Source organism: Physeter macrocephalus, chromosome 11 (genome assembly GCF_002837175.3).
Source record: "Physeter macrocephalus isolate SW-GA chromosome 11, ASM283717v5, whole genome shotgun sequence".
NCBI lineage: Eukaryota > Metazoa > Chordata > Mammalia > Artiodactyla > Physeteridae > Physeter > Physeter macrocephalus.
The window spans coordinates 177,375,431-177,387,771 of record NC_041224.1 but is presented as its reverse complement, the minus strand read 5'-3'; the positions used below and the strand labels follow the sequence as shown (position 1 = coordinate 177,387,771).

Below are 12,341 nucleotides of genomic sequence, written 5' to 3'. Positions count from 1 at the left end.
AATTAGTTATCTGTTTTATACATATTAGTGTATATATGTCAATCCCAATCTCCCGATTCATCCCCCGCCCCCCCCCCGGCTTTCCCCCGCCCTTGGTGTCCATACGTTTGTTCTCTACGTCTGCGTCTCTATTTCTGCTTTGCAAACCTGTTCATCTGTACCATTTTTCTAGATTCCACATAATACGCATTAATATACGTTAGTTGTTTTTCTCTTTCTGACTTACTTCACTCTGTATGACAGTCTCTAGGTCCATCCACGTCTCTACAAATGACCCAATTTCATTCCTTTTTATGGCTGGGTAATATTCCATTGCGTGGATGTACCACATCTTCTTTATCCATTCGTCTGTCGATGGGCATTTAGGTTGCTTCCATGACCTGGCTGTTGTAAATAGTGCTGCAGTGAACATTGGGGTGCATGTGTCTTTTTGAATTATGGTTTTCTCTGGGTATATGCCCAGTAGTGGGATTGCTGGGTCATATGGTAATTCTGTTTTTAGTTTTTTAAGGAACCTCCATACTGTTCTCCATAGCGGCTGTATCAATGTACATTCCCACCAACAGTGCACGAGGGTTCTCTTTTCTCCACACCCTCTCCAGCATTTGCTGTTTGTAGATTTTCTTATGATGCCCATTCTAACCGGTGTGAGGTGAGTGATACCTCGTTGTAGTTTTGATTTGCATTTCTCTAATAATTATTGATGTTGAGCAGCTTTTCATGTGCCTCTTGGCCATCTGTATGTCTTCTTTGGAGAAATGTCTATTTAGGTCTTCTGCCTATTTTTGGATTGGGTCGTTTGTTTTTTTAATATTGAGCTGCATGAGCTGTTTATATATTTTGGAGATTAATCCTTTGTCCGTTGATTTGTTTGCAAATATTTTCTCCCATTCTGAGGGTTGTCTTTTCGTCTTGTTTATGGTTTCCTTTGCTACGTACACGTTTGCTTTTATCAATGGTTCCCAACCTCGGCTGCATATTAGATATCACCTCGGGGAACTTTAAAAAGTGCCAGTGCCTGGACCAGCCCCCAGAGATGGGCCCTAGTTGGTCCTGGAGCCTCCCGTGGTTGTAGAAGCTCCGGGGGGTTCTGCTGACTGCAGAGCCACTGTGGGAAGCTCTGGGAGAGAACCTGCTGGGCCGGCAGGGCTGCCCAAGCTGGAGATGGCCCATCAGCAGGTGAGCCGGAGGCAAGGACGCGGCCCCACACTGGGGCATCACGGAGCCTGGCCCGCAGGGTGGGGAGGCTGGTGTCAGCTCACGTTAGCCGTGAGGGTGAAACAGGCCCGTTTGTACTGTGACTTGCCGACATTCGCCATGTGGATGCCCCGGGAGCTGGCTTTGGTTTGCCCGGCGGGGCTGCAAGGCAGCGGTGGAAAGCTGGGTTTGAGCCTGGCCTTGCATTTCCTGAGCACCTGCCCCAGCTCTGGACACAGGCCGGTTTGCTCCCCCAGCTCCCCGCCCCGGGAGCTAGAATAGACTACGAGGCATCGGCACGGAGGCGCCGCCTTTGCCGCCCCCGTGGCGGGGTGCCGGGCCGCCCCAGACGGGGTGGGGGCCTTTGAAGGCTGCGGTCAAGGGGGCAGAGGCAGGCTGGGCCAGTGGCACCCAGACGGCAGCTTGGGAGAAGAGCCGACCCATTTCCAAAAATAGCCCATCCACTGTCAGGGGAAGCATCTCTTTGTCTTCCCAAATCTGTCTTTCCGTCGGCTCCCGGCTCCCGGGTTGTAAGGCTAGAAGGAGGCACGCTCTTGTCTTGGAATCAGAGGCTCCGGGAGCCACCCTCCCACCCCCCACCCCCCCACCCCCCCACAAGGGCCCGATTGTCCGGCGGCCCTGAATGCGCCCGCCCGTCACGGAGCGCGCGGCACCGGCTCCTCTCCCTAATGAGCCCGCTCTGGGAGTGGCCCTTTGTGGCGGGTTCCGGCCACGCTGCCTGTGCCAGGGCTCTCAGAAGGCTCGATTTCCCGGCCGCTTCACATCTCTCAGAGCTGATGGGACAATGGGAGGCTCCCGCCGTGCCCTTTCTCCTTTTTTTTCTGTTTTCTGGAACGTGCACACACCGCTCTTATACGGGACAGAAAATTAAGCAGCAGGTTTCTCCCTCTCTCAGCACCCTCTGCCCTGGCGGGGAGGGCACCCGGCTCTCCTCGCCTTTCCCAGCCCCTCCCGTGGGACCTCCCCCACCATTGTCTCCCTCCTCTTGTTCCCGGGTCTCTCCGGGCTCCTTCCCCTGAAAACAGGCTCATGTTTCCTAGTCCAAAGCAATAAACAAAATCTCCTCCTTTCTGTTTTCCTGCCCCCGGCTCCCTTCCTTCCCCACCCAGTCCTCCGAGGAACACCAGAGGCCCAGCCCACCTTCCCACCCGCGGCTTCTTGGCCCCTGGCAGTCCTGGACCCCGGGAAAGGCAGCTCCAGCTCGGCCCAGTGACCTGTTCTCATCCTGACCTCTTGGTGGTGTTTGATGCCCACTCTGGGCTTCTAGAACAGGGCAGTGTGGCTGGTCACCGCCGACCCCCCTGGCAGCAGCTTCTGGCTTTCCCTAGCAGTCCCCTGCCCGTACTGGGAAGCATCACTCCCGGGCTGAGCCCCCAGTCTTTCTCTACCTTTCGCTCCTGACCTGGAGACCCAGCGGTCCAGTGTCATGCTGGTCACCATCCTGTTGACTCTGTGCCCTCTGAGTTTGGGCCCCGTCGTCTCACCTACACTCCTGTCCCCTCTGCCTAACGGGTGGCGACCCCACTTCAGGGTTTCCTGGCTCTAGCCCTGAGCTGCCCTCTGGTCCCATGAGGCTGTTTCCATTCAGTTTAATTAGGATTGAGTAACAGGAGCGGTTCAGTTTCTGAGCTGCGCTTAGCCCCCTTGCCAGTGCTTTGCACCTTGTCATTGCAGAAAAGGAACATCTCCGTCCTTCCAGAGAGTTCTGTCGGCAGCGCTGACCTGGACAACTCCTTGCTGCACCTGCGCCGTGCGCACTCGTGCACCGAAGGAAGCTCTGTGTGTGAGCGTGGTGTCAGGGACTCTGTCACTGCCTGCCAGGCTCCATGCACAATCCCAGGCTCTGCTCGCCTTGCGGCTGCACAGCAGGCCCTTAGGGCTTCTGCTGGCGGGAACTGCCCTTTCCTACCTCCTGCACCCACTGAGATCCCGCCCTTCCCTTGAGGCTTAGGTCTGCCCTTAGAGGTGGACAGTCACAGGATGTGTGACCAGCAGCCCTCGTCCACTCCGCGTCTGCAGGAGCCTCAAGCCAGGCTCTTGCCGTTTGCCCTGCAGCCATGGAGGCCACTCCCGCTGGTGGCCTTGTGTGTGGGTTCACGTGTATGTGTAGGACACCCAAGCCCAAGAGGCCACAGGGCTCCAGGAGGCTGCAGAGGTCTCCCCGGTAGAGCCCAGGCCCCCTCTCCCAGCCACCAGCTCCTTATCCTCGAGATGAGGCCAGGAGGCCTGCGGGATCCGAAAACAAAGAAAATGGCCTTTCAGACGGTGGGGTGAGGTGGGGTAGGTTGCAGGGGAATGGACACAGGCCCTCCCCTCCCTCTCCCCTCCCTCCCCTCTGTGCGTAGAGGAGGTTGCGGACCTGCTCCGGCCGGTCGCCAGCTCTGAGCACGGCCGCCCTCCGGCCCTCCACGCGTGGCTGTGATGGGCAGCGGGCATTCTCACCATCTCGGGGTTAAATGAGCTGCCTGGGTCCAGCTGTGGGTCATCACGTCAGCCCGTCCCTGGCGGGCGAAGCCATTAGGCACCACACCTGGTGCTCTGGCCCTGGCCTTGACCCCACTGGTTACTGCCCTTCCTGTGCCCGTGAGCCCACTGTTGGGGGTGTGTGTGTGGCAGGGAGCATCAGGGCAACCGGTGAGATCATAGCAGGGTGGCTCCCCCATGCCCCCTCCCCGCTTTGAAGGCCTGATGAGGCACTGGCTTGGCCCCGGGAAGAGGGGCTAATAATATTCGGGCTTCCCTGACCTTGGGGGCCAGGAGGGTCTGAGGAGAGCCCCATTCTAAGGCATCTCACTCTGGAAATGCAGTTGACGGTGGGGGGCTGGTGGGAGGGGGCGATCCTTGGTGTCGGCTCCCTGGAGGTCCCCAGCACCCCGTGCAACCGCTGGGCCCCCATTCCTCCTGCTGCCGTCCCTCCTCTCCTGAGGGCATTTCCTGGCCTGGGGCCGAGGGTTTCCTGTGAGCCCTGCTGCACGGCCCCCTGCAGCCGCTTCAGCCCCCCCGCCCCGCCTGTGGGAACTCCTGCTGACCCGGAGCAGCTCCTCAGTGTGGCCAGGAGGCCCCAGGGATGCTCCCTGCCCTCCCTCCGAGGTCCCCGCCCTGGAGGGTGGACCCCAGCACGGTGCTGTTTGCATCTTACCTCTCTCCCTGCAGAGTCCTTAATCCCTGTCCCCGGAGTTAAGGCCTCGTTCCCGTGAGCTGGCCTGGCTGTGGGCAATGTGATCTGCTCCCAAGCGTGTGGGGCTGAAACATTGTGGGTAATGCTGGATGAAAAGACCCCTTGTTTGTGGTGCAACCCAAACTCATGAGCGGGGAAGTGGCGGGGGGGAGGTCGGGGTGGTGGCCGGCCCCCCGAGTCTGCCCCCTTGCCCTCTGAAAATGCGGCACAGGTGGGGTCACTGGAACCACCTGGCCTGGGGCTTTATTTGGGGGGCTGTGATGGGAGGGAGACACCCGGGTCAGCTCAGCCTCCTCTGGTCCCTCCGCGGTCCCTGCTGCTTCAAGGTCAGCTGTGTCCTGCTCTGTGCTGACCTTCAGTGGACACACGCTCAGTGGTCTCCTTAATATGGGCATGATAGGCTTCAGGGAGTCCTGGGCCCCCAACACGACTGTGTACTTATGCAGGTTCTCAGAGGTGGAGAGTGGTCTGTGGCCCAGGAAAGATCCAGAACCACAGTGGGAGGGGTAGTGAAATCCCTCCCTGAAGCCTTTAAAAAAATTTTTAAAAAAAAATTTATATATATATATATAATTTTTTTTAATTTTTGTTCAGTTTCTTTTTAAAAATTTTTACTGAAATATAGTTGATTTAGTTTGTGTTGTGTTAGTTTCAGGTGTACAGCAAAGTGATTCAGTTGTACTTATATATAAAAATATACTTTTTTTTACATTCTCTTCCATCGTAGGTTATTATAAGATATTGAGTATAGTTCCCTGTGCTAAAAAGTAGGTCCTTGTTGGTAATCTATTTTATATACAGTAGTGTGTATATTTCAATCCCAAACTCCTAGTTTATCCCTCCTCCCCCTTCCTCTTTGGTAACCGTAAGTTTGTTTTCTAAGTCTGTGAGTCTATTTCTGTTTTGTAAATAAGTTCATTTGTATCAATTTTTTTTAGATTCCACATATAAGTGATATCGTATGATAATTTTCTTTCTCCGTCTGGCTTCCTTCACTTAGTATGACGATCTCTAGGTCCATCCATGTTGCTGCAAATGGCATGATTTCATTCTTTTTTATGGCCGAGTAATATTCCATTGTGTATATATACTGCATCTTTATCCATTCCTCTGTCAGTGGACATTTAGGTTGCTTCCCCTTGAAGCCTTTAAAAAGTAAAAATGAATGAGCTTAGTGCACACGCCTTGCCAGGAGGCTCCATGCAGGAGTCAGAGAGTGAAATCGAGAGGCCGTCTTGGTTTGAGCCTGTGGTCCGGTGGGTGTGGATGTTGAGCTCTGGCTCACGCCCACCCCATCCTCTGTTCTCAGAAGTCACACCTTTTGTTCTTCTTTCCTGAAGTTGTCTGTATTCATGTGAGGGTTTAGAGTTGGGTAGATGTTTCCACGTACATCTTTGCTTCCTGGACTTTTCTCTGCATGTTGCTTCCTTTCTGCCTCGTTTTCCCTGGGCCTTCGTTTACCCAGCTGGGAGATGAGGCAGTTGGACCAGGTCCGTGGGGACTCAGAGACCCTGGAGGAACTTGAGGAAGTTCTAGATGCAAGGTCCTCCCTGGGTATCAGCCTTGCCCTGGTGGCTGTTCCCGCCCTGGCCCCTTGTCCCCGTGCAGCCGAACCAGTGCCATTGGGCCTTCTTTTCTGTGTGACATTCCTGCCACGCTGGGGCTTTCAGCATCCACGGTGGCCCAGTTTCTAACCTCAGGCCCTCACCTTCCAAGTGGTTGCCCAGGTGGGGGACTGATCTGACCCAAAATCAGAGAGCGGTGGCCAGGAGGGATCACTTGCTGCCCTCCCCCACCGCACCCACCGAGGCTTCGCTTTCCAAGCTCTGCCCCCCCCCGCCCCCCGTCGGCCCCAGAGGCACACATGCCACCTTCCTGTGGCTGTGGGCACAGCAGCCATTGCCTGCAGGGGCAGAATGAAAATGGGAAAGTCTTCTAATTTCCTTCTTTTGAATTGCAACCTTGATCCTTCCTCCCTCCTCCTACAGACCACACCTCTGGTGACTTTTGGATAGGTCTGTGGGCTCCCTTTTCTCCGGCTGAAAATATATGCAGTAGCGCCTCATTTGCCTTAATGCAAATGGCAGGCTTAGGGCCCTGGGGGGAGGGGGAGGCCTGGGGGCGAGGAGAAGGCGGTTTGGAGACTGGACTGCCGCATGCCACCTTCCTGCGGCTGTGGGCACAGCAGCCATTGCCTGCAGGGGCAGAATGAAAATGGGAAAGTCTTCTAATTTCCTTCTTTTGAATTGCAACCTTGATCCTTCCTCCCTCCTCCTACAGACCACACCTCTGGTGACTTTTGGATAGGTCTGTGGGCTCCCTTTTCTCCGGCTGAAAATATATGCAGTAGCGCCTCATTTGCCTTAATGCAAATGGCAGGCTTAGGGCCCTGGGGGGAGGGGGAGGCCTGGGGGCGAGGAGAAGGCGGTTTGGAGACTGGACTGCCGGGGCCGGCGCCCAGCCTATGACTTTGCCTCTGAAAGGTGCTCATTCACTCATGTGCAGGCTGGTGTTTTCAGCCTCCTGGATGCCAATGGGGCAGGGCAGCTCTGGGGGGAGGGGGGAGTCCTGCATGCAGCCGAGAGGCCGCGTCTCCCGGTGTCATCCCCGCTGGCCCTTCCGTGGTTCGCTGATTAGTGCCTGGAAGAAGCGGAAAGGACGGTCACAAGGGGAGAATGGGGTCTAGGAGGCCTCGGGGGTATGCGGGGGGCTTCGGGTAAGGGGGGGGCAAGGGGAGATGGAAGGGACGCGGGGCTGGGTTCTCTGTGTTCCCCACGAGGACGAGGAGGGTGACGTGGCTTTGGTACTCGCGTGGCAGACATTTCTGAGGCCGTCCGTGGTGTGGGCCTCCGGGCGTGAGTGACTACCTGCTGCTGTGTCCTATTCCCGCACCTGGGAATGAGCCTGCGGGAGGAGGGGTCGGCCCACCGCAGGGACAGGGAGGTGGGGAGGGGCAGGGAATCCTCAGGTGCACCTGCTCTGCCGTGACCACCTCCCCACGGCGCGGTGCACTCGGGTGTCGACCACGCCGGGCGCTCTGCTGGTCCAGTTTGGCCGGGGAGCCCCTCAGGCAGGGGAGCGGTGAGTGACAGTCTGACCTTGTTGAGGCCCCTCCCCCATCCTCCCCTCCCCCTCCCAATCCTCCGGCTCCACTTCGTCACCAGTGAAGCAGACCCTTGGGTTAGGGATCTCGAAAGGCCCCTTCATAGGGGGTTGGAATACATCCACATACGCCATTCTCAATTTTGTTTCTTTCTAGCACGTCAGAAAACCAACATACGCAACCTCCCTCAGAGGTCTTGAACGAGACTTAGTTCTGACCATTTACTTCAGGCACCGAGGCTGTTTTTGGTCACGATTCATAGAGGACAAGGGGGGAGAAGGTCTTGGAAGGGAGAGTGACCCATGGTAATGGGGGCTGTCAGAGCCCAGGGAGCCCTGCTCTGAACCACTGGGCACTGGGCCTCCCCCGAAGCAGGTGGCCGCCTCGGATACCTTGCCGTCATGTCCTTACTGCTGTCCTTAGGGTTTATCCTTTTAATACTCGGGGTGCGTGAGGTGTCCAGCAGGCCCGGGAGGGGAATTTGTGGGGAAGGGGAGGTCCCAGTGGGAGGCTGCCCTGCTTGGGGGAAGGTGAGGTGGCCTGGCCAGGATCTGGGCCCCTGCTCTGCCTGTACCTGTCCTGCTGGGACCATCCCTCCTACCCCCCCCCCCCCCCCCCCCGACAGGAGCAAGCAGAGCCCTGGGTCAGGAAGGCAGGGACCCACCCTCGTGAGCTCTGGAGGTTTGCCTGTGGCTGCAGGGCTTAGCTGTGGCACGCCAGCCCTGAGGCCGCCTGGTAGGATTTGGGGACCTGGACCGGCAGCGGCAGCGGTAGTGGAAGGGCCAGCGGGGCCCCCGGGCACGGACGGGGGCTGCCTCGCTGGCACAGCACTATTCCTGTCCACATCCCGAGAGGCTCAGACAAGGAGATGCTTGTGAGCCAGAGACTTGTGAGCTGGCATCTGGAAATGATGCCTCATTACAGAGCTTGCTTCCTAAAAATGCGTGCATTCTGGGACCATCCCTCCTACCCCCCCCCCCCCCCCCCCGACAGGAGCAAGCAGAGCCCTGGGTCAGGAAGGCAGGGACCCACCCTCGTGAGCTCTGGAGGTTTGCCTGTGGCTGCAGGGCTTAGCTGTGGCACGCCAGCCCTGAGGCCGCCTGGTAGGATTTGGGGACCTGGACCGGCAGCGGCAGCGGTAGTGGAAGGGCCAGCGGGGCCCCCGGGCACGGACGGGGGCTGCCTCGCTGGCACAGCACTATTCCTGTCCACATCCCGAGAGGCTCAGACAAGGAGATGCTTGTGAGCCAGAGACTTGTGAGCTGGCATCTGGAAATGATGCCTCATTACAGAGCTTGCTTCCTAAAAATGCGTGCATTTTTCATGAAGGGCCTTCAGGAGGAGTCCTCGGGGCTGCTGGGGCCCGGATGTGGGGAGGGGGAGCTGGCACGGCCCCACGGCACAGATGAGGGGACACGCAGTCCGCAGGCCCATGGGATTTCACAGATACCGCCGCCCCATCCCCGTGCCTTAGTTTCCTGCCTGTCTCCCGGGGGCACAGTGGGGGTTTTGGTGGTCTTCTCAGCTCCGTGCTGTGCTGTCTCAAGCGCAGTGCCTCCAGCTGTGAGGGGTGGTAATGGTGGATGGGGCCCGGCCCCTGGTGCCTGCTGACCACTGCTGCTCGGGACACACTTAGGGTCTGGTGTGTCTCTGAGTTGCGCGCGCGCGTGTGCGTGCTTGTGTGCGTGCGTGTGTGTGTGTGTGTGTGTGTGTGTGTGTGGTGGGCAGGTTTCTGTAGGAGCCCTGGAGGAGGGTCAGGGGCCTGGTTCTGGCCTCAGCCTGTCCCGGACCCCCTCTGTGGGCCTCATCTGTAAGGGGCCCCTGAGGTCCCGCAGCTCTGCCCGTATCTGGGCCCTAGAGCCACGTTGGGTCATCATTACCGTTTGGTCTAAGCACCGCCCAAGGCAGGCAGGGGCCATCAGGAAAGAAAGACCTGCCCAGAATGGGGTGGTCCTCCCTGCAGGGAGGGGGAAGGAGTTCCCCAGGCGGCTGGCCTGGCCCCTGTCCCCGTGCCCTGAGCGTGGCCACCTCTCAGCCTCCCGCCTGAGGTCCAGGGAAGAGGGGCTCTGGCATCTCACACACCCCACTGCTGTGCCTGGCCAAGGCCAACTCACCCAGCGGGTCCCAGCTGAGGCTGTGATTCTGTTACCTGGCTGGCACAAGGTGCCACCTGATAGGGTCCGGATGGAGGGTCCTGAGCTCTGGTCGTGGGTCCACCTGTGTAAACCCCGGCAAGTCACACAAACCTGTGTGCCTCACCTTTCTGCCTCTGTTAGATGGAGTGACCCCATCCAGTTCATCTTAGGGCTCTTGAGGATGGACCAAGATGCTCGCATAGTAACAGCAATAGTAACAGGAGTAGGAACAGTAATAACTCATGGGTGCTCGGCGCTGTCTACGTATCCGCTCCTCTAACCCTCACAAAGCACAGGCACCTCTGTTTTCCCCGTTGGACGGGAAGAGGAAGCGGAGGCCCAGAGAGGTTAAGCAGCCCAGGTCCAGGGGAGAAAGGGGCAGAGCGGTGCCTGGCGCTGGGGCCCGCATCCCTAACCACGGCCTTGCACTGCCTCTCCATGAACAAGCCGCATCGTTCCCGTGGATGCATTTTCTTCTCCTAAAACAATTGCCTGTTTGTTATAGACAATTTAGAAAAATAATCACCTTGGGCCCCAGCACCCAGATGGCCTCTGTGTACCAGTGCGATGTGGCCAGCGGTGGTATTGTCAGTAATCGGTACATTTTCTCACTTCCCGTGGGAGGGCTGGCCATTGAAATGGGTGAGTTAAGGAGACAGTCAGGAACATTCTAGCTCTGAGTGCAATTTTTCCTCCTCTCTGTGGGCAGTGAGTGGGGCAGTCAGTGGACTTGAAACTTGCACGTCGTAGAACGCTCTTTCTGGAACCTCTTGGCTCCAAAGCCCCTTTTGCAGCATGACGCACGTTATAGATATCTCCCAGTGCATCACATGCCCCATTCTGGGGACACACAGCCCCCTCTTGCAAGCCTGAGCTCAGCCTTCCTAATTTATCCTGGGGTCCCCTGACAGGAGTTCCCAGGGGGCTAGAATGTCTGCTGATGCGTGAACCCCACTGGGGGTGGGGAGCGAGGCAGCCCCTTCTTTGTCTGGACTCTGTGGGTGGGAGCGTGTGAGGAGCTCTGGACTTCGTTCCAGACAAATGTCATGTCGGCTGGGGGTGGGGACACCCCTACAGTTGTTGTCTCACCTGGTCCTGTCTCACCTGGTCCTTTCAGGCTGCAGACTCCAGCCCCCTGTGGTTTGTCCTGGCAAAGATGCAGAGTATTGCCCACCCCTAAATAATCCTTTGCTTATTGTGTGCTCATAATGGGAGGCTTGGGAGGTACCGGAAGGTTCAACGTGGAAATTTGAAAATCATCTATAATCCTGCCCTCTGCAGAGAACAGATATTAACATTTTCTTCCTTTCCTAAAGGAGGAAATGCTGGGTGGAAAAGGGAAGTCTGTATACACCTTCTGTTAATTTTTTTTTTTTAACAGGGTATTGAACATAGTTCTCTGTGCTATACAGTAGGTCCTTGTTGTTTATCTATTTTATATATAGTATGTATCTGTTAATCCTAAGCTTTCATTGAATTATTAAAGTAACTTACCCCATCATCTGCAAGTTAACTACACCTTAATTTATGATTTTACAAATAACTAATAAATGGGTTTGACCTTTTTAGAGCTGCCAAGTAACCAGTTGTATTACAGCTGTGTGTATCTGTTAATCCCAAATTCCTGATTTATCCCCTCCACCCCCTTTCCCCTTTGGTAACCATGAGTTTGTTTTCTATGTCTGTGAGTCTGCAAATAATGCCATTTGCAGCAACATGGATGGACCTGGAGATGATCATACTAAGTGAAGTAAGTTAGAGAAAGACAAATAGCATATGATATCACTGATATACGGAATCTAAAAAGAATGATACAGGGCTTCCCTGGTGGCGCAGTGGTTGCGCGTCCGCCTGCCGATGCAGGGGAACCGGGTTCGCGCCCCGGTCTGGGAGGATCCCACGTGCCGCGGAGCGGCTGGGCCCGTGAGCCACGGCCGCTGAGCCTGCGCGTCCGGAGCCTGTGCTCCGCAGCGGGAGAGGCCGCAGCAGAGTGAGGCCCAAGTACCGCAAAAAAAAAAAAAAAAAAAAAAAGAATGATACAAATGAACTTATATATAAAACAGAAGTAAATTCACAGACCTAGAAAACAAACTCTGTTAACTTTTTATTTTGAAATAATTATAGACTCATAAGTAGTTGCGATTGTGGCGTAGAGGGCTCTCGTGTGCCCTTCCCCCCGGCGGTGATATCCTCGTGAGAATGGGGCATTATCACTTTAAAAAAATTTTTTATTTTATTTTTTATACAGCAGGTTCTTATTAGTTATCCGTTTTATACATATTAGTGTATACATGTCAATCCCCATCCCCCAATTCATCACACACACACACACACGCCCACAACTTCCCCCCCTTGGTGTCCGTACGTTTGGAGAACGGGGCATTATTGAAACCAGGACAGTAACGTCGGCACCACACAGTGACCAGACCTCAGACCCTCCCTCCGACAGCGCCTGTCTTTCTGTGCTCTCACTCCTATGTGTGTGGAGAGTTTTATGAGCTCTTGCCACACGTGTAGAGTTGTTATACACACCTTTAAAATAAATGTTGCTGTTTAGAACTGTTTTTAGATTTACAGAATCATTAAGAAGATAGCAGAGTTCCCATAAACCCTGTGCGCACTTCCCTTGTTGCTCACCTCCTCCACTGGTGCAGCTGTTACAATTCGCGAGCTGATATTGATACACTGAGTGAAGTCCACACTCCAC

The 12,341-nt window shown here is 55.8% G+C and overlaps 1 protein-coding gene across 2 annotated transcripts in view; it reads left to right on the top strand.

Annotated features, from left to right (window-relative positions):
- CCDC85C (coiled-coil domain containing 85C) overlaps positions 1–12,341 on the top strand; it is a 90,551-nt gene that overhangs the window by 9,406 nt on the left and 68,804 nt on the right. The window lies entirely within an intron of this gene.